Source organism: Podarcis melisellensis (assembly GCF_964234715.1).
Source record: "Podarcis melisellensis genome assembly, chromosome: W".
Taxonomy (NCBI): domain Eukaryota; kingdom Metazoa; phylum Chordata; class Lepidosauria; order Squamata; family Lacertidae; genus Podarcis; species Podarcis melisellensis.
In genome coordinates, this window is record NC_138535.1 from 8,854,436 (window position 1) to 8,881,383 (window position 26,948).

Genomic DNA, 26,948 nt, shown 5'->3' on the forward strand with positions numbered 1-26,948 from the left:
AAGTCCGAATAGTTTTCAGCAGACATTTAAAAGTTGGCACAGAAGATGTCCACTGAATCTCCAGTGGCAGAGTGTTCCACAGGACTGGGCCGATGACACTAAAGGCTTGGTTTCTTGTTGTCATCAAACAAACCTCACCAGCTTGGGATATGGATCAGACACACTCCTGCAGATGATCTCAGTGATCAAGCTGGGATATAAAGGATTATTAGGCAGTATCTTGGATCTATGCCAGGGGTCTGCAACCCGCGGCTCCAGAGCCGCATGTGGCTCTTTTACACCTTTGCCGCGGCTCCGGGGCGGATACTAGCGAGGGGAGGAGGCGCATTGTGCGCCCCGACACTCCCCACTGCGGCGGGCGCTGTACTGTCTGTGACGTCACATGGGGGTGGTGCGTGCGTTAGCCACGCACCGTCCCGACGTCACCTTCCCGCGTGCCCGCCCGCTACATTGTAAGGGGCATGTACGCTGGTCACTGTTTTGAAGGGGAGTGAAGAACACACACACAAAAAGGTAACTTGTTAATTTAACGTATATTTCTATGAGGAGGAGTAATTCTGAGGGGCCAAACAAAGAAATAATAAAAAAGTGACAAAAAAGTTATTTTTATAATGACGAGTTTTGTGGCTCCCAGTTTTTTTTCCTTCGGAAACGGGTCCAAGTGGCTCTTTTTGTCTTAAAGGTTGCAGACCCCTGATCTATGCAGTTCAGGGCTTTGTAAATGAATACATGGACCTTGAACCTGGCTTGGTAGTAGAAGGACAGCTAGTGCTAATGTTTCAACAGTGGTGTCATATGGGATAGGACATAAGAAGCTAATCTTATGCACCAAGTCAGATGTTTGGGTCCATTTGGCTCAGTATTGCCTACACTGACTTGCAGTGGCTCTCTGGAGGTTCCAGGCTAGGGAATCTCTCCCAGCCGTAACTGGAGATGCCAGGGATTGAATTTGAGGTTTACTGCATGCAAAGTAAGTGCTCAAGTACTGAGCTACACCCCTTAGCAAAAACATTGGCCTCTGCCAATGAAGGGGAAGCAACAGACTCCGTGTTGTGAAGCCTCAGGCTCCATGTGAAAAGCGGTGAACCTCCGACAACAGCTAAAAAGCTGGGAAATAGCTAAAGCAACCAAGCTGATAACAGACAGAAAGCTTAGTTAAAGAACCTAGCAGAAAAAGAATTACGTGGGGCGAAAGGAGAAGGAGTCCACTACCGGCGGTAAGAGTAAAATGGAGTATAGCGGAAGACTGGGAGACAGAAAGTAAGAAAGTTGCCGCTAAGTGGGTGTAGAGGAGAGACCTCAGATACAAAGTACAAAGAGTCTGAGGCAAGGTAACACTGAAAATATCTTAATGGACTAGAGAGAAGTGAAAGGAATTTTTCTGTTCTACCTGGTTGGAGAGTGTTGTGCCAGCGACCGGTTTGGGATATATGGGCAGGTTTTCTACACTCAATTCTATTGCCTGCCGTATTTGAACGGGGACTGATTTAAACAGTATTTCAACAGCGATTTTTATCCTTTCCACTTTTTATGTTTGAACAAAGGACAGAGACTGGTATACACCCAGGCCAGTTAAATGATTGAAAATTAGATCGACAACAGGAGGAGGGGGGACCCGGAGAGGCAGCGCTCTTCCGGTGAGGCTTGGGAGAAAAAGCGAATGGTTTGGATAAAGTAAAAGTAAAAACACAGTGGGTCTCCGCACCGCCATTTTGCTCCCTGTCTCCTCCCATCTTAAAGAGACATATTCTAATATTTAAGCAGGAAAAGATGGAGGCTATGCTTTAGACTGAGCCACCGCTATAGCGGAAAGAGACTGGGAGTCTTCGGAAAGAAAGGAAAACCTAAACAGGATAGTTCGCCAGGATTCTCCGCTATTTACGGAAGTCTCTTTCCCCGTGGAGCGTCCTCCCACTTGGTCCCACCTCGCTTTCCTGTGCTCGCTCTCGGACTGAGACTCACCTCATATTTCATCCAAAGTTCCAGAGAATTACTGGGCTATGTGATTTCACCTATCCGCCCCTGTAACTGACAAGACAGAAGACAGAAGACAGAAGAAGACAGACAAGACAGAAGTACTGTTTCTGGGGGACAGGAGGCGGGCAGGTGTGGAGGATTCCCTGGTCCTGAATGGGGTAACTGTGCCCCTGAAGGACCAGGTGCGCAGCCTGGGAGTCATTTTGGACTCACAGCTGTCCATGGAGGCACAGGTCAAATCTGTGTCCAGGGCAGCTGTTTACCAGCTCCATCTGGTACGTAGGCTGAGACCCTATCTGCCTGCGGACTGTCTCGCCAGAGTGGTGCATGCTCTGGTTATCTCCCGCTTGGACTACTGCAATGCACTCTACGTGGGGCTACCTTTGAAGGTGACTCGGAAACTACAACTAATCCAGAATGCGGCAGCTAGACTGGTCACTGGGAGCGGCCGCCGAGACCATATAACACCGGTCTTGAAAGACCTACATTGGCTCCCAGTATGTTTCCGAGCACAATTCAAAGTGTTGGTGCTGACCTTTAAAGCCCTAAACGGCCTCGGTCCAGTATACCTGAAGGAGCGTCTCCACCCCCACCATTCTGCCCGGACGCTGAGGTCCAGTGCCGAGGGCCTTCTGGCGGTTCCCTCATTGCGAGAAGCAAAGCTACAGGGAACCAGGCAGAGGGCCTTCTCGGTAGTGGCGCCCACCCTGTGGAACGCCCTTCCAGCAGATGTCAAAGCGATAAACAACTACCTGACATTCAGAAGACATCTTAAGGCAGCCCTGTTCAGGGAAGTTTTTAACGTGTGATATTTTATTGTATTTTTGGTTTTTATGGAAGCCGCCCAGAGTGGCTGGGGAGGCCCAGCCAGATGGGCGGGGTATAAATAATAAATTATTATGATTATTATTATAACTTTGGCGGTTACTTTTTCCCCGCCTCTCCTTCCTTTACTTCTCCCCAATTCTTTCTATTTCCCGTCCCCCGCTGATATTGATTGATATATATATATATATATATATATATATATATATATATATATATATATATATATATATTTGCTTTCGTAGATTTTCACGGGTACAGGAATGCAGGTTTTGGTGTCCTCGGGTGTCTTCCCGTGTAAAAGTTGGGGTGTCTAGGCGACGTTTCGACGAGGTCTCACTCGTCATCTTCAGGCTGGTGCTTTCGGCTTCTTGTTACTGGAACAGAGCAGGATCTCAGTGTTTGAGTTCCTATAAATACTGTTGAGGGGGTGTGGTGTATAGCCTCCAATGTTCTGGGCAGAGAGGAAGTTCCCAGGCTAGTGTGCCTTTTCTTCTTTTGTTCCTTAATTACTTGAGGGATATCTTGAGTGATTTCTTGAGTGATATCCTGAGTACCACTTAGGTGGGTCATTAGGTGTGGATTAGTTGCTAAAGTCTTTGTGTCTTGACCTCTTGAACTTTGTGAAGAGTTTTTCTGAGAAGATGGCTGTACTGCACTTAGTTGTGCTCTGGCTTGGCTTCGTGTATAGGGGCGAGCTGTGGTTTTGTGGCCTGTGTCAGCCAGATCTGTGTAGGGATTGCAGGGGGGTGCAGCATCCGGAGGTGCCACCATGGTTTGGCTACTGGATGGTGTCTGTAATTTATCTGTGGAGAGGGTCTGGGTTTGGGTCTGGTGTGGTTGAATGGTGATGGCGTTCTGTGTGCCTCTGGATCTGGTGTCAGTTTTTGTGGGGAGGGCTAATTTCCAGATGTCTGGCAAGCGGGATGTGTCGTCACGCTTGTTCATGTTGTGAGGGTGTTTCTCTATCTCGATGGCTTCCATGATTATTCTCTTGTGGTGATGTTCCATGTTAAAGAGCAATTTGGACTCTGCAAAGAGAGGAAGTTTTTTCTTCTTTTTTGACGGCATTCTTGTGTTCTGCGATACGTGCATTTATTCGTCTGTTTGTTTGTCCAATGTACGTGGCTGGGCAGACTTTGCAGGGTATTTCATAGACCCCTTGGTTTTCCAACTGGATTTTATCCTTGGGGTTTCTGAGGATATTGGCTATTTTTTGGTTGGTGCAAAAGGCTGTTTTGATATTGTGTTTATGGAGGATTTTGCTAATTTTATCTGTAGTGCCCTTGATATAAGGAAGGAGGGCCATGCCATTGTTTTCTTCTGTGTCTTGGTTTTTGGGGGGTGTTTCTTTTTGGATTAGCTTCTTTTCCAACACATGAAAGAAACAGGACACGAAATTAATTTTGCAGAGTCCAAATTGCTCTTTAACATGGAACATCACCACAAGAGAATAATCATGGAAGCCATCGAGATAGAGAAACACCCTCACAACATGAACAAGCGTGACGACACATCCCGCTTGCCAGACATCTGGAAATTAGCCCTCCCCACAAAAACTGACACCAGATCCAGAGGCACACAGAACGCCATCACCATTCAACCACACCAGACCCAAACCCAGACCCTCTCCACAGATAAATTACAGACACCATCCAGTAGCCAAACCATGGTGGCACCTCCGGATGCTGCACCCCCCTGCAATCCCTACACAGATCTGGCTGACACAGGCCACAAAACCACAGCTCGCCCCTATACACGAAGCCAAGCCAGAGCACAACTAAGTGCAGTACAGCCATCTTCTCAGAAAAACTCTTCACAAAGTTCAAGAGGTCAAGACACAAAGACTTTAGCAACTAATCCACACCTAATGACCCACCTAAGTGGTACTCAGGATATCACTCAAGAAATCACTCAAGATATCCCTCAAGTAATTAAGGAACAAAAGAAGAAAAGGCACACTAGCCTGGGAACTTCCTCTCTGCCCAGAACATTGGAGGCTATACACCACACCCCCTCAACAGTATTTATAGGAACTCAAACACTGAGATCCTGCTCTGTTCCAGTAACAAGAAGCCGAAAGCACCAGCCTGAAGATGACGAGTGAGACCTCGTCGAAACGTCGCCTAGACACCCCAACTTTTACACGGGAAGACACCCGAGGACACCAAAACCTGCATATATATATATATATAATTATTATTATTGAGACGCTGGCTTTCCCAACCGTGTTTCTTTTCCTTCTCTTTCTCCCTCATTGGTTTCCCTTCTTTGGCTTCTCTACTTGCTTTTCCTCTATTCTTTTTGCTTCTTTTTTGGTTGCTTTTTTGTGTATTTCTGCGTATCTGGTTCCTCCCCAATTGCGTGATTATTAATATCACACGAGATCATCTGCTTGGTTCTGTGTGGAGGGAGAAACCCTGTTGAGGAGTCTTACGGAAGAGAAAAGAACTAAGACTTGGAAGGTTAATAAGGCGCCACCGTGTGGGAACAAAGGAAACTACATTGGAAGAAATCAACGGGAGGAACAGAGGAATCCAGCAGTTTATTTTAGTGACCACTAGGGGGGGGAAGAGCCTTCAATAACTAGCTAATATAAGCTGATATACAAAATGAAAAAGAGGGTGGGAACGCCAGCAGAAAGGAGGCCATCTAGACAAGAAGATGGGAAGGAGGGGAAAGAAATTAAGGACTATGATAGTTTGATGGCTGAAATAAGGAAAGAATTCAAACATAACGAACAATATATTGAGAGAAAGCTATTGGAAGTACAGGACACATTAGATAAGAGATTGGAGGGGGTGGTGGGAGAACTGACAGGAAAAGTTAAAGATTTATCGGTAAGAGCCAAAGTACTTGAGGACTCAATGAAAAGGATGCAAAAGGATACAAAAGACAGTAAGAAGGATTTGGACAGGATTAAAATAGAAGTTAAGGAGATAGGTAAGGTACAGGAAGAATTGCTGGACAGCATGGCAATGACTCAGATGAGACAGAACCAATCAAACCTGAAATTCAGAGGGATTCCAGAGGACCCAAATAAGAATATAAGATCTAAAATGGTTAAAGAGTTGGCAATTTGGTTAGATAGGAAGGAAGAAGAGATAAGTTACTCTCTAGCAAATATTTTTCGGATAAAAACAAAATCGGTTAAAGCCGGGGGGGGGGGGGAATTGCCAGGAGATGTATTAGTCACGTTTAACTAGTTGGATATGAGGAACGAAGTACTGAAACAGAATTACAACAAAAGGTTATGTATTGAAGGAAATTCAATTATTATATTTAAAGAGATCCCCTCGAGATTTCTTTGAAGGAGGGACGTTTATAAAAAATTAACTAACCAGTTGAAGAAAAATGGGATCCTATATAGATGGGAATTCCCGGAAGGAATTTCATTTTACTTTAAGGAAAAAAAGATTTAAACTGTCCAGCCCTTCAGAACTTGAAAAATTTGCAGGAAGATACGAGAAGGAATTTGGAAAGATGGTGGGGTGGGAGGAGGTAGGGGAGCGGCTGGGGGAGGGGGGCGGAGGCGGGGGGAGTGAAGAGGAAGAGAGGGAGACAAATTCATCAGAAGAGGGGGAAGGGGAAGAGACAGAAGACAAAGAACAGTAGTTCTAACCTAGACTTGATAATTTACTAATTATATATAATCGATGGCTTTAAAAACACTGTCTTGGAACATGAACGAGCTTAACAATAAAAATAAAAGGAACCAGATTGCTCATACATTACTAAAAAAGAATCTTGACCTAATCTGCTTACAAGAGACTCACATAACTAGGAAACACAAGAGAATTCTGAGTAATAAGAGATTAGGGTTGGATTTTGTGGCATCAGATAAGGTTAAGAAAAGAGGAGTGGTACTATACATAAAGGAAAAACTCGATCCAAAATTACTGTATAAAGATGAACAAGGGAGAATGATAGTAGTACAGATTATGTTTCAAGGAGTAAAAATAATTGTCGCCGGAATATACGCACCTAATGACAAAAAATCGGCTTTCTTCTCCGAATTAGGTAACAAGTTATTAGAGTGGATGGATCAAATAATGATATTGATGGGCGATTTTAATGGAGTGGTGTCACCAAATTTGGATAGATCAACAAAAAAGCAAGAGACAAAGGAAGGCAAGTTACCTCAAACGTTTTTTGATTTGGTCGATAATATGGGACTAATTGTTGCTTGGAGATTTAAAAATCCTACTATAAAACAGTATACCTTTTTCTCAAATCCAAATCAGAGTTGGGGGAGAATAGATAATATTTGGATCTCGAAGGAACTGACACAGAGTTTAACTAAATCCGAAATTCTCCCACAAACTTTGTCTGATTATATTCCAGTATTTATAGAGATAAAGGGTAAAGATGTTAGAGCATTTAGATGGAGAATGAATGAATTCCTATTTAACGATCAAAAGATAGTAAGCAAGGCAAAAGAAACAATTGAAGAGTATTTCAAGTGGAACTTAAACAAAGGGATAGCCATAGAAACGGTTTGGGATGCAGGAAAAGCCGTTATGAGGGGCTTGCTAATCCAGAAAAACATCCACCTAAGAAAAGAAAAAGAGAAAAAGAAATAGGAGATCCTAATACAGCTTATGGAGAATGAAAGACAATTAACTATTAAACCAGGTGAGGAGACAAATAAAGCAAAATATAAAGATACTACAAGCCCAATTTTCTATGATAGTAAATCAGGAGATTGAGTGGAAAATTAAAATGATGAAACAAAAGAGTTTTGAATCAGCTAATAAAATAGGGAAATACTTGGCGTGGCAATTAAGAGAAAGGAAAAAACAAAATATGATCTGTAAGATAAGGGATGGAGAAAGGATAGTGGAAGAGCCAAAAGACATAAAAAGAATATTTCAGAAGTACTATAAGGATTTATATAAAAGAAAAAAGGAAATAGAACGCTATCTGGAAGAACATCATTTACAACAGATTGCAACTGAAGAAAAAGAGTTACTAGACCAGATGATTACAGAAGATGAGATAAGGAAGGCAATAAAAAAGATGAAAATTGGAAAAGCGCCGGGGCCGGATGGCTTACCGGCCAAATATTATAAAACATTAAGGGACCAACTATGTCCAACTTTATGTGAAGTTATGAATAATATTCTAAAAGAGGGAAGGATTCCGAATACCTGGAAGGAAGCCTATATCACATTAATTCCTAAAAAAGATGTGGACGCCTTAGAGGTGAAGAACTATAGGCCGATCTCATTATTAAATGACGACTATAAATTGTTTGCGGATGTAATGGCAGAAAAAATTTAAAAAGTATTAAATAGCAGAATTCACAAAGACCAAACGGGCTTCCTACCAGGGAGACAATTGAAGGACAACGTAAGAAATGTGATAGATATCATTGAATACTTGGAAACTAGAATAGATAAACAGGCGGCCTTGATATTTATTGGTGCCGAAAAGGCATTTGACAATGTCTCTTGGCGTTTTTTGATGGAAAATTTGAAAATGATGGGGATGGGAGAAAGATTTAGAAAAGGTATAGAAGCTATCTACCATGAGCAAAAAGCAAAACTTGTAATAAACAACACTACATCAGAATTTTTTGATATATCCAAAGGGACTAGACAAGGTTGCCCCTTGTCTCCTCTATTATTTATAACAGTATTGGAAGTACTTACTAAGAGACTGAGGGAAACAGCAGAGGTTAAAGAAGTTAAGGTAGGGACTAAGGAACACAAAATCAAAGCCTTTGCGGATGATATTGTACTAACATTAGAACATCCAAAGCATAGTGTAAAAGAAGCCTTACAAAAATTCGAAGAGTTCGGTGCTGTGTCAGGCCTTAAGGTTAATAAAAATAAGACCAAAATGCTGACTAAAAACTTAACTAAAGAAGATACTGCAGATTTAGAACAAAAGACGGGAATTATGACAGCAAAGAAGGTGAAGTACCTTGGAGTGTGGATTACGGCTAAAAATATTAACTTATATAAGGATAACTATGAGGTCACCTGGAAGAATATTAAGAAAGATTTAGAAATCTGGGAGAGAATGAGATTATCTTTTCTGGGGAGGATAGCGGTTATCAAAATGAATGTCCTGCCTAGAATGTTATTTTTATTTCAAACCATTCCTCTACTTAAAGGTTTAAAGCAGTGTAAAGGGTGGCAAAGAGCCCTGGTGAGATACATCTGGCAGGGAAAAAGACCGCGAATAAAAATGAAAATATTGGTAGATAGAAAAGAAAGAGGGGGTTTCACCCTACCGGATTTATGTTTATATTATGAAGCAGCATGTTTATTGTGGCTGAAAGATTGGATAAGACTGGAAAATAGGGACATCTTGGATTTGGAAGGCTTCGATAACAGGTACGGGTGGCACTCATACCTGTGGTACGAAAAGGTGAAAGTACATAGAGGCTTTCTAAATCATATTTTTAGAGGACCAATATTCCAAGTATGGGAAAGAAATAAAAATATATTGGAAAGGAAGACACCTTGGTGGATTTCACCAATAGAGGTGTTAACTGTCAAAAAAATTAATATGGAAGGGAAGAATGCCACCTATGAAGAACTTACGAGGAAAACTGATCAAGGCATTAAACTTAGACCGTACGAAGAGATTAAAAACTCATTTACAGGGTGGCTGCAATACCACCAGGTAAATGATTTGTTAAAAGAAGATAAGAAATTAGGATTTGAAGACAAAAAATCTAAGTTCAATGTGGAAGTTATAGAAGGTAAGAATAAAATATTGTCTAGGATATATGATATTTTACTGGAGTGGTACACAAAAGACGAGGAGGTGAAGGAGGTCATGACTAAATGGGCGATAGACATTGGTTATAACATCGACTTTGAGAGGTGGCTGGAATTATGGAATACTAACATGAAGTTCACGGCGTGTACGGCACTAAGGGAAAACCTGTGGGAAATGATCTATAGGTGGTACCACACGCCAGTGAAACTGGCTAAGATTTATAGGTTGAAGAACAAAAGATGTTGGAAATGTGGAGAAGTAGAAGGTGACTTCTACCACATGTGGTGGTCATGTAGCAAAGTGAAAGGCTTTTGGGAATCGATCTATAATGAACTTAATTTTTTTTTTTAAATACACCGTCCCCCAAAAACCCGAAGCCTTTCTGCTAGGAATGACGGGTAAAGAAATTTAAAAAGAAGATAAGACATTATTCCTATATGCCACAACAGCCGCAAGAATCATGTTAGCACAAAATTGGAAAACGGAGGTTATACCCAATATAAGTGATTGGCAGGTTAAAGTGACAAATTATGCCGAGCTCGCTAGAATATCAGGAAGATTAAGGGATCAAGATGAACAGAAATTTCATGATATTTGGAATAAATATTGGATGTATATTGGAACTAAATTTCAGAAGACATTGGCGGGGTTGGAATAACTCTAACAGTAAGGGATTACTATGTAAAAGAGATAAAATATGTGACCATAGAATTTATCTGATACTTACCAAAGGAGTGGAGGGAAGTCCAAGGCTCGGCAGAGCCTAAAACAACTGTGTATTATACTTATGATCTGTGGAGTGGATATAATATGTGTAAGTTATGTAATGGATTTTGTATATGTCTATATGTGTAATATTAATAAAAATTTATCACACAAAAAATTGGCCTCTGCGATAGGAAAGGTCTATAAGAAAGAGAAGTTTCTTTTAAACAAAATATTCAAAATTAAAACAAAACATATTATCCAAAAACATATCACCCTTATTCCCCCCCCCCCATTTTTCCTCCCTCCCCCCACCCTCCCACACAAAACCCACCCACCCGCCAGCTCCCCTCAGTTCCAGTCTTTGGTTTCTCTGAAAATGCTGTTTTCTGCATGTTACAAAGTTGTATAGATCCTCAAACTATTTAGCTCATTATTATCAATAAAAAGTTTGTGAATGTTTATTCAAAGCCAGCCAAGGAGTCCAGTTCGCTTTGTTGCATCTTCAAATACTTTGTAAAGGGTTCCCATTCATCTTTAAAGTCATAGTTATCCTTGTCCCATAGTTTATATGCCAGTTTTGCCAGTTCTGCATAGTCCATCAATTTTTCTTGCCATGATTCTTTAGTTGGGGTTTCTTCAGTCTTCCATCCTTGTGCTATTAGAACTCTCACGGCCGTTGTCACATACATGAAGATGTTTTTCAGCTTTTTTGGCAGATCTTTCCCTACAATCCCTAACAAAAATGTTTCAGGTTTTTTAATAAATGTTAAATGGAACATTTTCTTCAATTCATTGTATATCATTTCCCAAATTTTTTTAATTACATTACAATCCCACCACATATGGTAAAATGTCCCCTCCTTTTCCTAACACTTCCAACATATATTTGAACTAGTTTTGTACATTTTCCCTAACTGCACTGCTGTTGTGTACCATCTATACATCATCTTCATATAATTCTCCTTCAATAGGGAACAATCTGTAAATTTTAAATTAGTTTTCCATAATTTTTCCCAATCTTCCATCATAATGTTGTGACCTACATCTAGTGTCCATTTAATCATAACTGATTTTACCTCTTCATCTTTCATCTCCCATTCTAATAGTATGCTGTTTCCCAATCACTTCCGTTTGAAACCTAGATCTTGTATAAATGAATCCTTTCTTGCTGTCTTCTTTATATGTTTCATATAGTTGTCGATAATGCAACCAACTCTGAAAGTGGTCTTTGATCTCATTATAATCTCTTAATTTTCCATCATCCATTCCTATTTAGCTTAAATCCATCAGGATTTAAGCTAAATAGGAATAAAACTAAATTATTAGTTAAAAACATGAAGGAAGAAGAAAGAACCGAGTTAGAACAACGCATTGAGATTGAAGTCCATAAAAAGGTTAAATATTTAGGGATTTGGTTAACATCAAGAAATATAAACCTATTTAAAAATAACTATGAAAAAAATTGGCTTGAGGTAAAAAGAAATCTAGAAATATGGAGTAGAATGAATCTCTTATTGTTAGAAAAAATATCAGCGATTAAAATGAATGTATTGCCAAAAATGCTATTTCTTTTTCAATCAATACCAGTCATCCTGAAAGATGAATGTTTTAAAAAATGGCAGAAAGAGATTTCAAAATTTATCGGGGGGGGGGGGGAAGGCCAAGGATAAAACCTAAAATACTTACAGACGTAAAAGACAAAGGCGAGTTTGCCCTCCCAGACCTTAAATTGTATTATGAATCTGCTTGTTTGGTATGGATCAGGGATTGGATGAGATTGGCTAAGCAAGAGGCATTAGAACTAGAAGGACATGACAACAGATTCGGCTGGCACGCATACTTATGGTAAGGGAAAGGGAAGGTTCATAGAAGCTTTTACAACCATATAATCAGGAAATCACTAATGAGAGTATGGGAGAGATACAAAGACTTATTGGAACAAAAGACCCCGTGGTGGCTCTCACCACATGAAGCAGTACTGTTCAAACCACTTGGAAAGAAAGGAAAATGGCTTACATATGTTGATTTATTAAAGGACCATGATGATGGAAGAAAGAGAAGTTTCAAGGGACGGGTGATACCTGGCTCACGTGATTGGTAGCTACAGTTGCCAGAACTTGGTGGACAGCTTGTGCAGCAGACTGAGGAACTGATGACCTAGAAAAGGAAAAGGAAAAGATTTCAGAGGCCAAACAAACCACCAAAGAATTCAACAAACAAAACACAGGAACAAAGGAGGCTGCCACTGAATGAGCCAGATTGCTGGGGTGCATATAGCTCAGTATTTCCTACACTGAATGGCAGAGGCTCTCTCCCAGCCCTTCCTGAAGACGCTGAGGATTAACTCTGTGTGACAGCATAAATGCTAAGCTGCCAAAAGAAAATGCAAGATTCTCAAAGGGTGTGTTGCCTGCTGCACCCCTTCATGAGTTACTGTTGTGCCGATTACATTCTGCCAAGATTGCATAATTCTCCTCCATCTTTGCATAGGACAAGATTGGGTCCATAACAACATTCAAGACGCAGTAGAGTCACCCTTCAAGTCAGTGGCAGCTTGGGGTATGTTTACATGAGTCTCCGCTCCATCAGTTCAGATGGGTTACGCCTAGCGCAGAGACTCAATCAAACGTACCAGAGATGGGAATTCTCTAGCCTTTTTACTGCTTTCATATTTACTCCATTTTTATCCCATCCTTCCTCCAAGGGCTGAATTCCCTTCTGGGGGCAACATGCCAATACTTTCATACAATAGGCTAGTTTCTACAAACACACTGATCCACCCCTCTCTATCCTCCATCCAAACAAGCAAGCTAGAGGCTTTATCAGAGTTCACGGGCACAGCCCAGCAAGGCAAACACACTCAAGATGAGTCCCCCACCCCTACACTGCTTGTGGGTTTCTTCTTGGTTCCTGTTGATAGCAGAAGACCTGTGGTCTGATCCAAGAGAATTCTTTTTGTGAGGGTGTTTGCAGAAGGCTTGCTTGCAGCAACAGCCAGGAGTGGGTAGAGGATGCACAGAGAAAGTGCAGTATTCCCCTTTGGTGTGAGGGTGCATATACACACAAACACACTCCTCCATTTACATAGACTGGGTTCTTTTATTTTTTGTCACACTGACAATACCATACTGGTTTGAAATCCTGGTTTGAAATCCTGGAGAGCCACTGCCAGTCAATGAAGACAGTACTGAAATAGATGGGTCAATGGTCAAATGCAGTTACAAGGCAGCTACAGCTCTCTGTGTTTGGGAAGTGGCTGCAGCTTGGGGGTAGAGCATAAGGAAATTTTGTCCATGGTGTGATTATTTTCCACCTAGTCATTTTGATACGTTGGCACTCTATTTGCAAACTTTAACAATTCCAAAACACAGGCACGCTTTCACTTACACAAGATTAAATATACTGCCTTCAGCTGTACTTGAGGGTCGATTTCACTGGAAAAAACTTATACCAAATGTGGAGATGGTGGTATTGAATCAGTAGCTCATGTGCTTCTAGCTTGCACCCTTTATAAATATTTGAGGAGTGAAGTTATTACCCCTCTACTATTGTCCATACCAGGTCACTGAACCATTGCTACTGTGACCTTTCTTCTAGCAGATGAAGATAACCATGTGACAGCAAAAACTGCAAAAAAATTATCAGGTGCAATTAGAATAAGATCTGTTATTTGATTGTTGATGTAAAATACTGTAACAAACATAAAACTTCAACTGGAATTGAAGCTTTAGAGCAGGAAGAAAGCTAGAGGACGAGTGGAAAAGCAGTGGTGGTGGCTGTGCTAGCACACCTCAGCTGTTAGGCGGGTCATGCACTATGTATATGGGCCATGGCAAAGTCAATTGCATGCAAGTGGGGGATGCCTATATTTGCATTCCGAGTCATTAAATCAACACTCAGTTTAATTTTGGAAGGCCAGGGGACTAGAAACTTTATTTTAAAGACGAAAGCCAAGACCATGGAATACAGAGAGCCTCTTCTTTCTCAATGGCCTCTTTGCTCCTTTAAAAGCAAGCCAACCAACTTCAGGAGCCCAAGCAGAGGCTCACCACTGCCTTTCTGAAACAATTACACTGCCCTACTGACAGCTGAACCTTCCTGCAAGCATGGCTTAAACAAAAACAAGACATTTGAAAGGTGAGCAGAAAATTAAAAGGGTTTACCTACCCTATTATTGCAGAAACAGCTGGAGGAGAGGTGTTACTCTGTTACTCTTGAGTTCTCGCACATTCATCGCCTGAGGGACATTCTTCAAAAGTTGATTCAGTTAAGGAAGCACTCACAGCTTTAAACATAACAATAATAAAGAGACATGCTAATGGTGAAAATTGTTGGCTTCTGTGTGTTGCCACTGTGCAGTGCTTAGAGTCACAAGTCTCTGTTTAAATTCCAGATATTCCATACTGTTGAAAGTCTCATGGGAGAAGGATGTGACGTTACGGGTTTCCTGTTCCTTTGTTCTTCAGTTGCTCTCTGCTTTCAAAGAGAGAGGATGTTTCTTTTCTGTCTGCGTAACTAGAAATAAAACTCTTTGCAATGTAGCTCATAAATCTCGTCACTTCTGCTGCTTTGAAACTCTGCGGAATGGGAACGTGCTTGGAGCCTTATCAAAGGCTCAGGTCGTTAATCACGTCGGAGGGCAATTCCGGAGGAGTCATTTGGTCAAACGCAGGTTCCGACAAAAATAACCTGACTATGATTAACCAGACGCGGTTAAGAGGCTGCATATTCAGAGAAAGAGCACCCGCTTTGCATGCAGAAGGCCCCAGGTTGAACCCTTGGCATCTCCAGGTGTGTTGTGTTCATTTTTAGACTAAGACTGTCTTGTTTTGAGTGTATGTAAACTGCTGTAGGAGCCTTTCTGGCCGAAGAGCAGAGTACAAATGTTCTAAATTTAAAAAAATTAATAAATATAACTGGGATTCAGAGGTGCACTGCTTCCAACAGAAGGATGGCTAGTAGCCATCAAAGGCCATGGCAAAAAAATGCTGAAGAGCACACAACTGTAATAATCTGCCCATACGTTTGGGCCCTTGCAGTGGCATCACCTCTTGAAACCCAGTAACCTCTTTCAGAGACAGACATCCTTGAAGTCTTCCCCAGGGTGAGGATTGCAATCAGGCTCTTGAAATGCTTTTGAGGTGTTATCATCTGTTATTGACTTCTTAGAACATTCATCAGTAAAATGATGATTTGGGACTACGTGATTTCCCTTGTAAGCCTTGCCGATGTTCTTCTTATCAGTATATGATTATTACAGTTGTGTGCCCTTCAGCATTTTTGTGCTTGGTTGTTATATGGTGCTGTGCTCTTTGCATATGATTTTTATCTAGCAGCCATCGATAGCCTCGCCCTTCATGAATTTATCTAATCCACACAAGTGGGGCAGAGCATTGTTTAGGAGCAGAAGAAGGCTGTGTGCTCTCATTCCCTTCACATGCTGAACTGGTTTGGAAGATGACCAAGTGACCAATGAGACTCCATTGAAGTATTTTCTGAACCAACCCCTCTCTTTCAGTCATGATTAAACCTCCTCTTTTTCATTTGCTTTCATCAATGACATGAAAAACTTCTCAAGGAAAACCCGAGTTAAAAAGTGAGTTGATGTGCAAAAAGGTAAAGGTAAAGGACCTCTGACCGTTAAGTCCAGTCGTGAACGACTCTGGGGTTGCAGCGCTCATCTCGCTTTACAGGCTGAGGGAGCCGCCGTTTGTCTGCAGACAGTTTTTCTGGGTCATGCGGTCAGCATGACTAAGCTGCTTCTGGCAAAATCAGAGCAGCACATGGAAACACCATTTACCTTCCTGCCTATTTATCTACTTGCACTTTTTTTGGGTGCCTTCAAATTGCTAGGTTGGCAGGAGCTGGGACCGAGCAACGGGAGCTAATCCCATCGCAGGGATTTGAACCGCCGACCTTTTGATCGGCAAGCCCGAGAGGCTTAGTGGTTTAGACCACAGCGCCACCCGTGTCCCTTTGAGGAGATGTGCAGAGTCTACCCAATCATTAGCAACCCCAAATCGATATCTGGTCAAAGTGCGAGGTTTACCTGGGTTCTGAATAGCCATCTGTCTCCACAATGCTGCTTCTGCTGCTGCCTGGGGTGCTGGGAGGCCGGTGGAGGGAGTAGGGGCTCCGTGCTTCACTGTCTTTGTTGCCAGCATTGTGCTATCGGCCCCTTGGGGGACGATTCTGGGCATGGCTAATGGAATGAGGTGGGAGAAGATATTGTTAAGTTACTATGAACAGCAGAGAATCAAACATCTTATAAACATCATGTAAGGTTCTACACTTAGGCAGGAATAACTAGCTGCCCAAATATAAGATGGGGGGTACCTAGCTTTCCAGTACTACATGTGGAAAGGATCTAGGGGTCTTAATAGATCACAAGCTTAGCATGAGCCAACAGTGCAATGCAGCAGCAAAAAAAGCTAATGCAATTCTAGGCTGCATCAACAGAAGTATAGTGTCCAGATCAAGGGAAATAACCAGTTCCACTCTGCCTTGGTCAGACCAGACTACAGGACTGTGTCCAGTTCTTGGCCACACAGTTTAAGATGAATATTGAGAAACTGGAACATGTGCAACCAAAATGATCAAGGCTTTGGAAACTAAGCTTTAGGATGAATGGTTTAGGGAATTGGGTATTTTTAGCCTGGATAAGAGGATATTGGCAAAACCTATTGGTGTGGACATCCTAGGCATCAGTGAACTAAAATGGACGGGAATGGACAAATTCAGTTCGGATGACCATCATATCTACTACTGTGGGCAAGAATCCCGTAAAAGAAATGGAGTGGCCCTCATAGTCAACAAAAGAGTGGCGAAAGCTGTACTGGGATGCAATCTCAAAAATGATAGAATGATCTCGATACGAATCCAAGGCAGACCTTTTAACATCACAGTAATCCAAGTTTATGCACCAACCACTGGTGCTGAAGAAACTGAAATTGACCAATTCTATGAAGACTTACAACACCTTCTAGAAATGATACCAAAGAAGGATGTTCCTCTCATTATAGGGGATTGGAATGCTAAAGTAGGGAGTCAAGAGATAAAAGGAACAACTGGCAAGTTTGGCCTTGGAGTTCAAAACGAAGCAGGGCAAAGGCTAATAGAGGTCCGCCAAGAAAACAAGCTGGTCATCACAAACACTCTTTTCCATCAACACAAGAGACGACTCTACACATGGACATCACCAGATGGGCAGCATCGAAATCAGATTGATTATATTCTCTGCAGCCAAAGATGGAGAAGCTCTATACAGTCAGCAAAAACAAGACCTGGAGCTGACTGTGGCTCAGATCATCAGCTTCTTATGGCAAAATTCAAGCTTAAACTGAAGAAAGTAGGAAAAACCACTTGGGCCGGTAAGTTACAATCTAAGTCAAATCCCTTATGAATACACAGTGGAAGTGAGGAACAGGTTTAAGGATTTAGATTTGGTGGACAGAGTGCCTGAAGAACTAGGGATGGAGGCTCGTAACATTATACAAGAGGCAGCAACTAAAACCATCCCAATGAAAAGGAAATGCAAGAAAGCAAAGTGGCTGTCCAACAAGGCCTTACAAATAGCGGGGGGGAGAAGGCAAGCAAAATGCGAGGGAGATAGTGAAAGATACAGGAAATTGAATGCAGATTTCCAAAGAGAAAGCACTGCTAATAACAAGGCCAGTGGAAGTGATGGTATTCCAGCTGAACTATTTAAAATTTTAAAAGATGATGCTGTTAAAGTGCTACACTCAATATGCCAGCAAATTTGGAAAACTCAGCAGTGGCCAGAGGATTGGAGAAGATCAGTCTACATCCCAATCCCAAAGAAGGGAAATGCCAAAGAATGCTCCAACTACCGCACAATTGCACTCATTTCACACGCTAGCAAGGTTATGCTTAAAATTCTACAAGGCGGGCTTAAGCAGTATGTGGACCGAGAACTCCCAGAAGTGCAAGCTGGATTTCGAAGGGGCAGAGGAACCAGAGACCAAATTGTAAACATGCACTGGATTATGGAGAAAGCTAGAGAGTTCCAGAAAGACATCTACTTCTGCTTCATTGACTATGCAAAAGCCTTTGACTGTGTCGACCACAGCAAACTATGGCAAGTTCTTAAATAAATGGGAGTGCCTGATCACCTCATCTGTCTCCTGAGAAATCTCTATGTGGGACAAGAAGCTACAGTTAGAACTGGATATGGAACAACTGATTGGTTCAAAATTGGGAAAGGAGTACGACAAGGCTGTATATTGTCTCCCTGCTTATTTAACTTTTATGCAGAATTCATCATGCGAAAGGCTGGGCTGGATGAATCCCAAGCCGGAATTAAGATTGCTGGAAGAAATATCAGCAACCTCAGATATGCAGATGACACAACCTTGATGACAGAAAGTGAGGAGGAATTAAAGAACCTCTTAATGAGGGTGAAAGAGGAGAGCGCAAAATATGGTCTGAAGCTCAACATCAAAAAAACGAAGATCATGGCCACTGGGCCCATCACCTCCTGGCAAATAGAAGGGGAAGAAATGGAGGCAGTGAGAGATTTTACTTTTTTGGGCTCCATGATCACTGCAGATGGTGACAGCAGTCACGAAATTAAAAGACGCCTGCTCCTTGGGAGAAAGGCGATGGCAAACCTAGACAACGTCTTAAAAAGCAGAGACATCACCTTGCCAACAAAGGTCCGTATAGTAAAAGCCATGGTTTTTCCAGTAGTGATGTATGGAAGTGAGAGCTGGACCATAAAGAAGACTGATCGCCGAAGAATTGATGCTTTTGAATTATGGTGCTGGAGGAGACTCTTGAGAGTCCCATGGACTGCAAGAAGATCAAACGTATCCATTCTTAAGGAAATCAGCCCTGAGTGCTCACTGGAAGGACAGATCGTGAAGCTGAGGCTTCAACACTTTGGCCACCTCACGAGAAGAGAAGACTCCCTGGAAAAGACCCTGATGTTGGGAAAGATTGAGGGCACAAGAAGAAGGTGACGACAGAGGTCAAGATGGTTAGACAGTGTTCTGGAAGCTACAAACATGAGTCTGACCAAACTGCGGGAGGCAGTGGAAGATAGGAGTGCCTGGCGTGCTCTGGTCCATGGGGTCACGAAGAGTCGGACCCGACTAAACGACTAAACAACAACAACAATTGGTGTTTTGCAACTTTCTGACTAGTTTCAGGACCTCAGCCAGACCTAGCAGAGTAAACGCAGAATCCACAGAAGCAATTGGCGACTTGGCTGCAGACAGGATAGACGAAGAAGGAACCAGGAACTTGTAGTTAGGTGTTTATTATATACAGTGGACTATTTACAGGAACAGAACACAACTCACAACTCCTACACTGAAACACTGAACCACTGAACTCACAAACTCAGAACTAACACATTCCAGTTAGTAGGCTATTAATTATCACTCCTGTGAGAGAGCTTGACCAAGCATGGAGCTGTCTCCATGCCTCTGTATCACCAGGCAGACTTACTCCTTCAGATTGCCTTTTGGCTGTCTGCCAAACCTTAATTGACTCTGTGTGAGTAGCTGCACGTACAGTTTCCCAACACCTCCTCACAGCTCTCACACAGTGCAATTAACTTCTGAGCACATAAAGAGTATTTTACCCAACTTTGTCCTCCAAACCCAAGCATTCACACATTTGTTTGTTTTTTACAAATGACAACAGTTTTGTAAATATGTCAGCAACATTTCCAGCACTCTGAACATATTCACATGCAATGACATTACTCTGTAAATTACATAACACATTTTTGTATTTTACGGCCACATGTTTAGATCTGGATTTAAACTGTTCAGTTTTACTTAGCGTTATACAAGCTTGATTGTCAACATACACCTGAATTGGAAAATTGCATTGTATGCTCAAATCTCTCAGCAACTGCTTGTAATACACCAGCTCATTGCAGAGCTCACTTAATGCTGCAAACTCAGCTTCAGTGGATGACACACAGACTATACTTTGTTTTCTGGACTTCCATCCAATCAGTGACCCATCAAGCAAAAACACTAATCCAGTAATTGATTTACGATCAGGTAAATTTGCCCAGTCGCTATCTGAGTAACATGTAAGCATTTCATCACCTGCTGAACTTAACTTTAAAACACTACCAGCAGTATGCATCAGATACTTCAGAACACGCTTTACTGCTTTCCAGGCACTCAAAGTGGGTTTAGACACTTGCCTGCTCAAAATCCCTACTGCGTAGCTGATATCAGGCCTACTCCACTGTGATATGTACAGCAAACTCCCAATAGCTGATTGATACAAGTCCACAGCTGCCGCCTACACCACAGAATTTCGGCTGTTGGCGCAGGACTTGTCCTGGAATGACTCTGCACTGCGGGACCAGTATCTCGAGGGGCTTTCGGATGAGATACTGGACCAGCTGGCCACGATGGATCATCCCACCACGCTGGACGCCCTCATTCAGCGGAGCCTGCAGATAGACGATCGGTTGGAGGACCGTCGCCAGGCCCGGGACTGCCAGCACTCCCGGCTTCTGGCTCCAGTCCTTCCCAGCAGGTCCATGGCCACAGCCAAGTTGTTGGACAAGCCAACGCAGGTCAGGGCAGCGCGACCTCACCTCTCCCCCTCGGAGAAGACGCGGCGTCGGGAGGGAAAGCTGTGTCTCTACTACGGTGGGAGTGGACATTACGCCCGATCCTGTCCTGAGAAGATGCCAGCCGCAGGAAAACCACCAACCCCGGTAGCCGAAGGCCCTGGCTACCTGGGGTCCCAAACCATACAAGAGGGGCCCTCACCAGTGGAATTGCGACACCTCATGGTCCAGGTGCTTCTATACCCTCCAGGTGGGCCCTGGATTCTCACCCACGCTCTGGTAGATTCAGGGGCAACCCGCTCCTATATGGACACTGCCTTTGCCGCCCATCATCAGGTGCCACTTCAGGACAAGCCAGAACCGGTACAGGTGGAGTCAATTGACGGACGGCTCCTGCGTTCGGGTGCCGTTACTCAGGAGACCCAGCCCTTGGTCCTGTGTCTCCAGCAGCACCGGGAGGTGCGAACTTTGGACATTGCCACCATGCCCCGGTTCCCCCTGGTGCTTGGCATGGACTGGTTGGAGGCACACAATGTTCAGATCGACTGGGTCAAACGGTCTGTGTGCTTCCCAGACCCATGTCCCCATGCTCGGTCCGAGATGCTAGCGGCTGCGCCCACAGAGGAGGCTGCATCAACGCTCCCCGCTGCGTACTGCGACTACCAAGACGTGTTCGAGGAACGGGGGGCAGACCAGCTGCCGCTGCATCGGTCTTTTGACAGCAGTATAGACCTACAGCCCGGAGCGCCTCTGCCTATGAGTCGCTTATACTCTCTTACAGAGTCAGAGCGCGAAGCTTTGCAGGACTTCCTGCGCAATAACCTGGATCACGGTTTTATTCGGCCTTCTACATTGCCCACCGCTGCGCCAGTGCTCTTTGTTAAGAAGAAGTGTGGGGAGCTTCGTCCTTGCCATGATTACCGGGCCCTGAACAAGATTACCATCCCAGACCGGTACCCCTTGCCCCTTATCTCAGAGTTGCTGGAGCGGGTGCAAGGGGTGCAGGTGTTCACGAAGCTAGACCTCCGGGGGGCCTACAATTTAATTCGGATCCGAGCCAGGGATGAGTGGAAGACAGCATTCAGGACCCGGTATGGGCAGTTCGAATACCTCGTAATGCCTTTCGGATTGTGCAACGCGCCCGCCGTGTTCCAACGGTACATCAAGCACGTGTTCCAGGACTTGCTAGACAAATACGTGGTGGTGTACCTAGATGACATTCTGATTTTCTCCTGTGACCGGGCTTGCCACGAGGGTCATGTCCGGACCGTGCTGCAGCGCTTGCGGGAGCACTGCCTGTATGCGAAGCTCAGCAAGTGCGAGTTCCATCAGCGGTCAGTGGACTTCCTTGGTCACCGACTCTCTCCAGATGGGGTGCAGATGGATCCTGGGAAGGTGGCAGCGGTTCGGGAATGGGGGGCACCTTGGAACCGCAAGGACCTACAGTGGTTCCTGGGGTTTGCCAACTATTACTGGACTTTCATTGCAGACTATGCTCATCGCACCACCCCGTTGACCCGACTGCTGTGCCCCAAGACGCAATTTTCCTGGGACAAGGAGGCAGAGGAGGTGTTTCAGGGGTTGAAAGCCTGTTTTCAGAGGGCGCCGATTTTGCAGCATCCTGATCCCTCTCGACCCTTCTTGGTGGAGAACGACGCCTCCAGCATGGCTCTTGGTGCCGTCTTGTCCCAGCAGCATGGACCGGATGCGGCACTGTTACCCTGCGCCTACTATTCCCACCAGCTCCTTCCTGCAGAACATTACTATACCGTGTGGGAGCGGGAACTACTGGCCATCAAGGTAGCCTTTGAGGTCTGGCAAAATCATCTTGAGGGGGCACGACACCCGGTGGAAGTGAGAACCGACCACCGGAACCTGGAGTACCTCCAGACCACCCGCAAGTTGAACCAAAGGCAGATCCGGTGGGCGTTGTTCTTCTCCCGGTTCCAGTTCCGGATCTGCTACATCCCTAGCTCCCAAAACCAGAAGGCGGATACCCTGTCCCGGAAACCCGAAGACATCACAGACACGGTTCAGCAAGCAGTACCAACCACGATCCTACCACTGGCTGCGTTCCTGGCCACTCAGGAGGTTGAGCCACTGCAGGCTCAGGTGCGGGAAGAGCAGCGGGTCGACGCTTGGGCTCAAGAACCACTCCGGGAACTGGCCGTAGGGTCATGTCCTCAGTATCCGGGACTGGTCTTGCACCAGGGCCTTCTGCTGCACCACGGTCGCCTGTACATCCCGCCAGGGCCACTACGGGTTGAGGTCCTCCGGATGCCCCATGATGCCCCAGCAGCAGGACACTTTGGGCGGTATCGGACTACCCATCTGGTAAGCCGCGAGTTTTGGTGGCCCCGCCTGAAGGCTGACGTGGCTCGCTACGTCGCTGGTTGTGATGTCTGCCGGCGGGCCAAGGGCCCTACCGGGCGACCCCCCGGCCTACTTCAGCCGTTGCCAGTCCCACCACATCCTTGGCACACGGTTTCGCTGTACTTTGTGGTGGACTTACCCCCGTCTTGTGGCTGTACCTGCCTCCTAGTTTTCTCCGACCATTTCATGAAGATGGTGCACTGTGCCCCCTGCCCATCCATACCCACAGCTAAGGAAACCACTCAGCTATACCTTCAGCATGTCTTCCGCCTGCATGGCCTACCTGAGTGTGTGGTGTCCAACCGGGGCGTCCAGTTCACATCCCGTTTCCGGCAAATGTTGCACCAGACCCTCGGGACAGAGGTCTGTCTATTGTCAGCCTACCACCCACAGACTGATGGCCAGACAGAACGGGCGAATGCGGTGTTACTGCAGCTACCAGTAGGATGACTGGGTCGACCACCTAGCGTTGGCGGAGTTCGCTTACAACAATGCGGTGAATGTGTCCACCCAGCAGACCCCGTTCCAGGCCAATTACTGTTACCATCTGAGGTTGTTCCCAGAAGTGCTGCCGGCATCCACGGTCCCTGCGGTGACAGAGTGGCTTCAGGAGCTCCAGTCTCAGCAACAACTATTGATGGAGCAACGGCGCCAGGCCAAGGAGGCATACAAGGCCCAGGCCGACCGCCACCGCCAGGTGGGGCCGGAGCTCCACGTCGGTGACTTGGTATGGCTCTCCACTCGCCACCTCCACCCCTCTCAGCCTTCACGGAAGCTGGATGCCTGCTTCACCAGCCCGTTTCCTATCATGGACCAGGTCTCTCCTGTGGCATTCTGTCTCCAGTTAACCTCAACCCTGAAGGTTCACCCAGTATTCCACCGGTCCCTACTGAGTCCGGTGGCCCTGCCCGACGAGTTCCACCTGAACCAACCATGACCGCAGACAGTTTTGGTTCAGGGGGAGCCCGAGTATGAGGTGGAGCGCATTCTTGACTCTCGATACCACAGGGGAAAGCTCCAATATCTCATCGACTGGAAGGGGTATGGGCCTGAGGATTTTTCCTGAGAACCAGCGACCAATGTCCACGTGCCTGCCTGCCTCCGTGATTTCCATGCGGCGTACCCCAGCAAGCCTGGTCTGGTCCCTTGGTTGAGGGGGGGCTGGGAGGGGGAATGGTGTGATGGCCTGGGATTTGGACTAGGAGGCTGAACCTGAGGAATCCCAGCCTGCACAGGAGTCCCCGCCTCCAGAACCAGCTGAGCCGGGGCTGGGGCTTGAGCCTGAAGGGTCCTCACCTGTGCTGGATCCTCAGGTGCAGGCACCAGCTGAGTCTGCTCTGGCTCCTGAGGTGATGGAGAACCCATTGCCTGCAGGTGCTCCACTTTCAGCCTTGTCAGGGGAAGCTGAGGTTCCCTCTGGGTCTGGTAACCCTCCAGCCTCTCCTGAGCTGCAGAGGCTCAGGGCAGGGCCTCCAGACCAGGAGAGGCGAGTCACCTGTGGACCGGGGCTGCCCTATGCCTTGGGGCAGATAAAAGCCAGCCAGCCCCAGTCCCAGGTTGTGGGAGCAACATTGTTGGTAGCCTGTTCCTGCCTGTACCCTGTCCTGCTCTCCTGCCAGAGTTCCTGACCTCACCCGACTCCCTGCCTTGGACCACGCTTCAGCTTTGACGGACAGCCTCCATACTGCACCTGTCAGGGAGAGGCAAACGGGAAAAGATGAAAGGACAGAAACCAGCAGTTATAGAGAGCCTAAAGAGATTATCAGCAGGCTTGTCGTCTGACAGTCGGTCTGACGTAGAGGGGGAGGAGGATGAGCCTGGGACAAGTCATGCTGTACACAGAGGAAGTAAGGGGAGGAGTTTTCGCAGACTTGCATGCTGGGTGCAGAAAATGAGGAAGTAACATTAGAGGGAGCAACTGCGCCAAGGGGTTCTTAGTTCTCCAAATATCAACAAGGTCCATATTGTCAACCATATCAAAAAATGTCTTTGGTAATCTGCCATTATTTGTAACCACTTGTCTCTGGGCCTTATCCATATTTGTAGACACCACTCCATTCATATCTCCCATCAAGATCATATTATAGTCCAAATAATCCAGCAGGATTTCATGCAGCTTCTTGAAAAATTCTGATTTCCCCTCATTTGGTGCATAAACACCTACTATCAAAAACTTCTCTCCTTGTGATTGAATTTCAATTGCAACAAATCTTCCTTGGTCATCTTTAAATAAGAATTTCGGTGACAGGCTTTCCTTTGCATAAAGTACCACCCCTCTTTTCTTGACTTTATCTGACGAAACAAATTCCTGGCCTAATCTTTTATTACTCAGAATCTTCTGATGTAGCCTTGTCACATGTGTTTCTTGTAAACAAATCAAATCCAATTGATCTTTTTTTAATAAATGAAAAACTCTCTGTCTTCTTTCCGGGGAGTTCAGTCCATTCACATTCCAGCTTAATACTTGCAGTGTCATGATGTGATTATTCTATTGTTCCTCCACCTGCGCCCAGTACTTTGTCTATCTCAGTCAGTGGTGCCGGTTTCCCTCTTTTTGGTGAGCTCTTGTCCAAAACTCCTGGCTCTTTTCCAAGTTCTTTCTGCAGATCTTCTCCGTGGTTTCCCAAAAACTTGTCTTTTTCCTCAACTGATCTTATTTTTCTTTCTTCCTTTGTAGCCAAAAGATAGGCCTTGGGGAAATTCCCACCTGAAGACAATTTTGTTTTGTTTTTTAAATAATATTTATTAAAATTTTGTTTAAACAGTAAAGAACATACAGAATAACACATAATTTTCCAATATCCACATTTCATTCTCCTCATTGGACTTCCTCACAACTCTCGCTCCTGCATTCCAAAATCTTAAATTTTACCAGCAATTTATTAACTTATTTCAATTCTTATAATATAATTTTCCAATATTAAATCCCAAATTTTAGAAAATTTAGATCACAGTTTTAAAGACTTAGTTATAACATAGTATTTATCCAAAATTTGTCTTTTCTTTCATTTGCATTTAAGTTCATATTCCTTTTAACTAATTTATTGGTGCCATGTTGTTGCTAAGCTTACATCTTTCTTAACATTCATACAGATTGCAATGTTTTTGTAGATAGTCCTTAAATTTCTTCCAGTCCTCCTCCACCAGTTCTTCTCCCAGGTCTCGGATTCTGCCAGTCATTTCCGCCAGTTCCATATAGTCCATCAGTTGCATCTGCCATTCTTCCAGTGTGGGCAAATCTTGGGTTTTCCAGTACTTAGCAATGAGTATCCTTGCTGCTGTTGTAGCATACATAAAAAAAGTTCGGTCTTTCTTTTGCACCCTCTGGCCGACAATGCCCAGAAGAAAGGCCTCTGGTTTCTTGGGGAAGGTATACTTAAATATCTTCTTCAGCTCATTATATATCATTTCCCAGAAGGCCTTAACTCTAGGGCAAGTCCACCAGAGGTGAAAGAAGGTTCCTTCAGTTTCTTTACATTTCCAACATTTATTATCTGACAAATGGTATATCTTTGCAAGCTTGACTGGGGTCATGTACCACCTGTATATCATTTTCATAATGTTTTCTTTCAAGGCATTGCATGCCGTGAATCTCAGGCCGGTGGTCCATAACTTTTCCCAGTCAGCAAACATGATATTGTACCCTATGTCCTGTGCCCATTTTATCATAGCTGATTTGACCGTTTCATCCTGTGTGTTCCATTTTAACTCCAAGTTATACATTCTTGAAAGTATCTTAGAACTGGGTTCTAACAGTTCTGTTTCT

The 26,948-nt window shown here is 44.4% G+C and overlaps 1 protein-coding gene and 1 long non-coding RNA gene across 2 annotated transcripts in view; both read right to left on the bottom strand.

The window, feature by feature from the left end:
* The window catches only part of LOC309361179, a 65,399-nt gene extending 50,947 nt beyond the window's left edge, over window positions 1–14,452 (bottom strand). The window contains exons 1-2 of the long non-coding RNA XR_014164371.1: window positions 14,413–14,452; window positions 12,327–12,402 (exon numbers count right to left, since the gene is read on the bottom strand). This is a non-coding gene — a long non-coding RNA (uncharacterized lncRNA). The remainder of the gene's footprint in view (window positions 1–12,326; window positions 12,403–14,412) is intronic.
* Window positions 1–26,948, bottom strand: part of LOC309361268 (uncharacterized protein) — a gene marked incomplete at its 3' end in the record, with an annotated part of 324,188 nt that overhangs the window by 174,629 nt on the left and 122,611 nt on the right. The window lies entirely within an intron of this gene.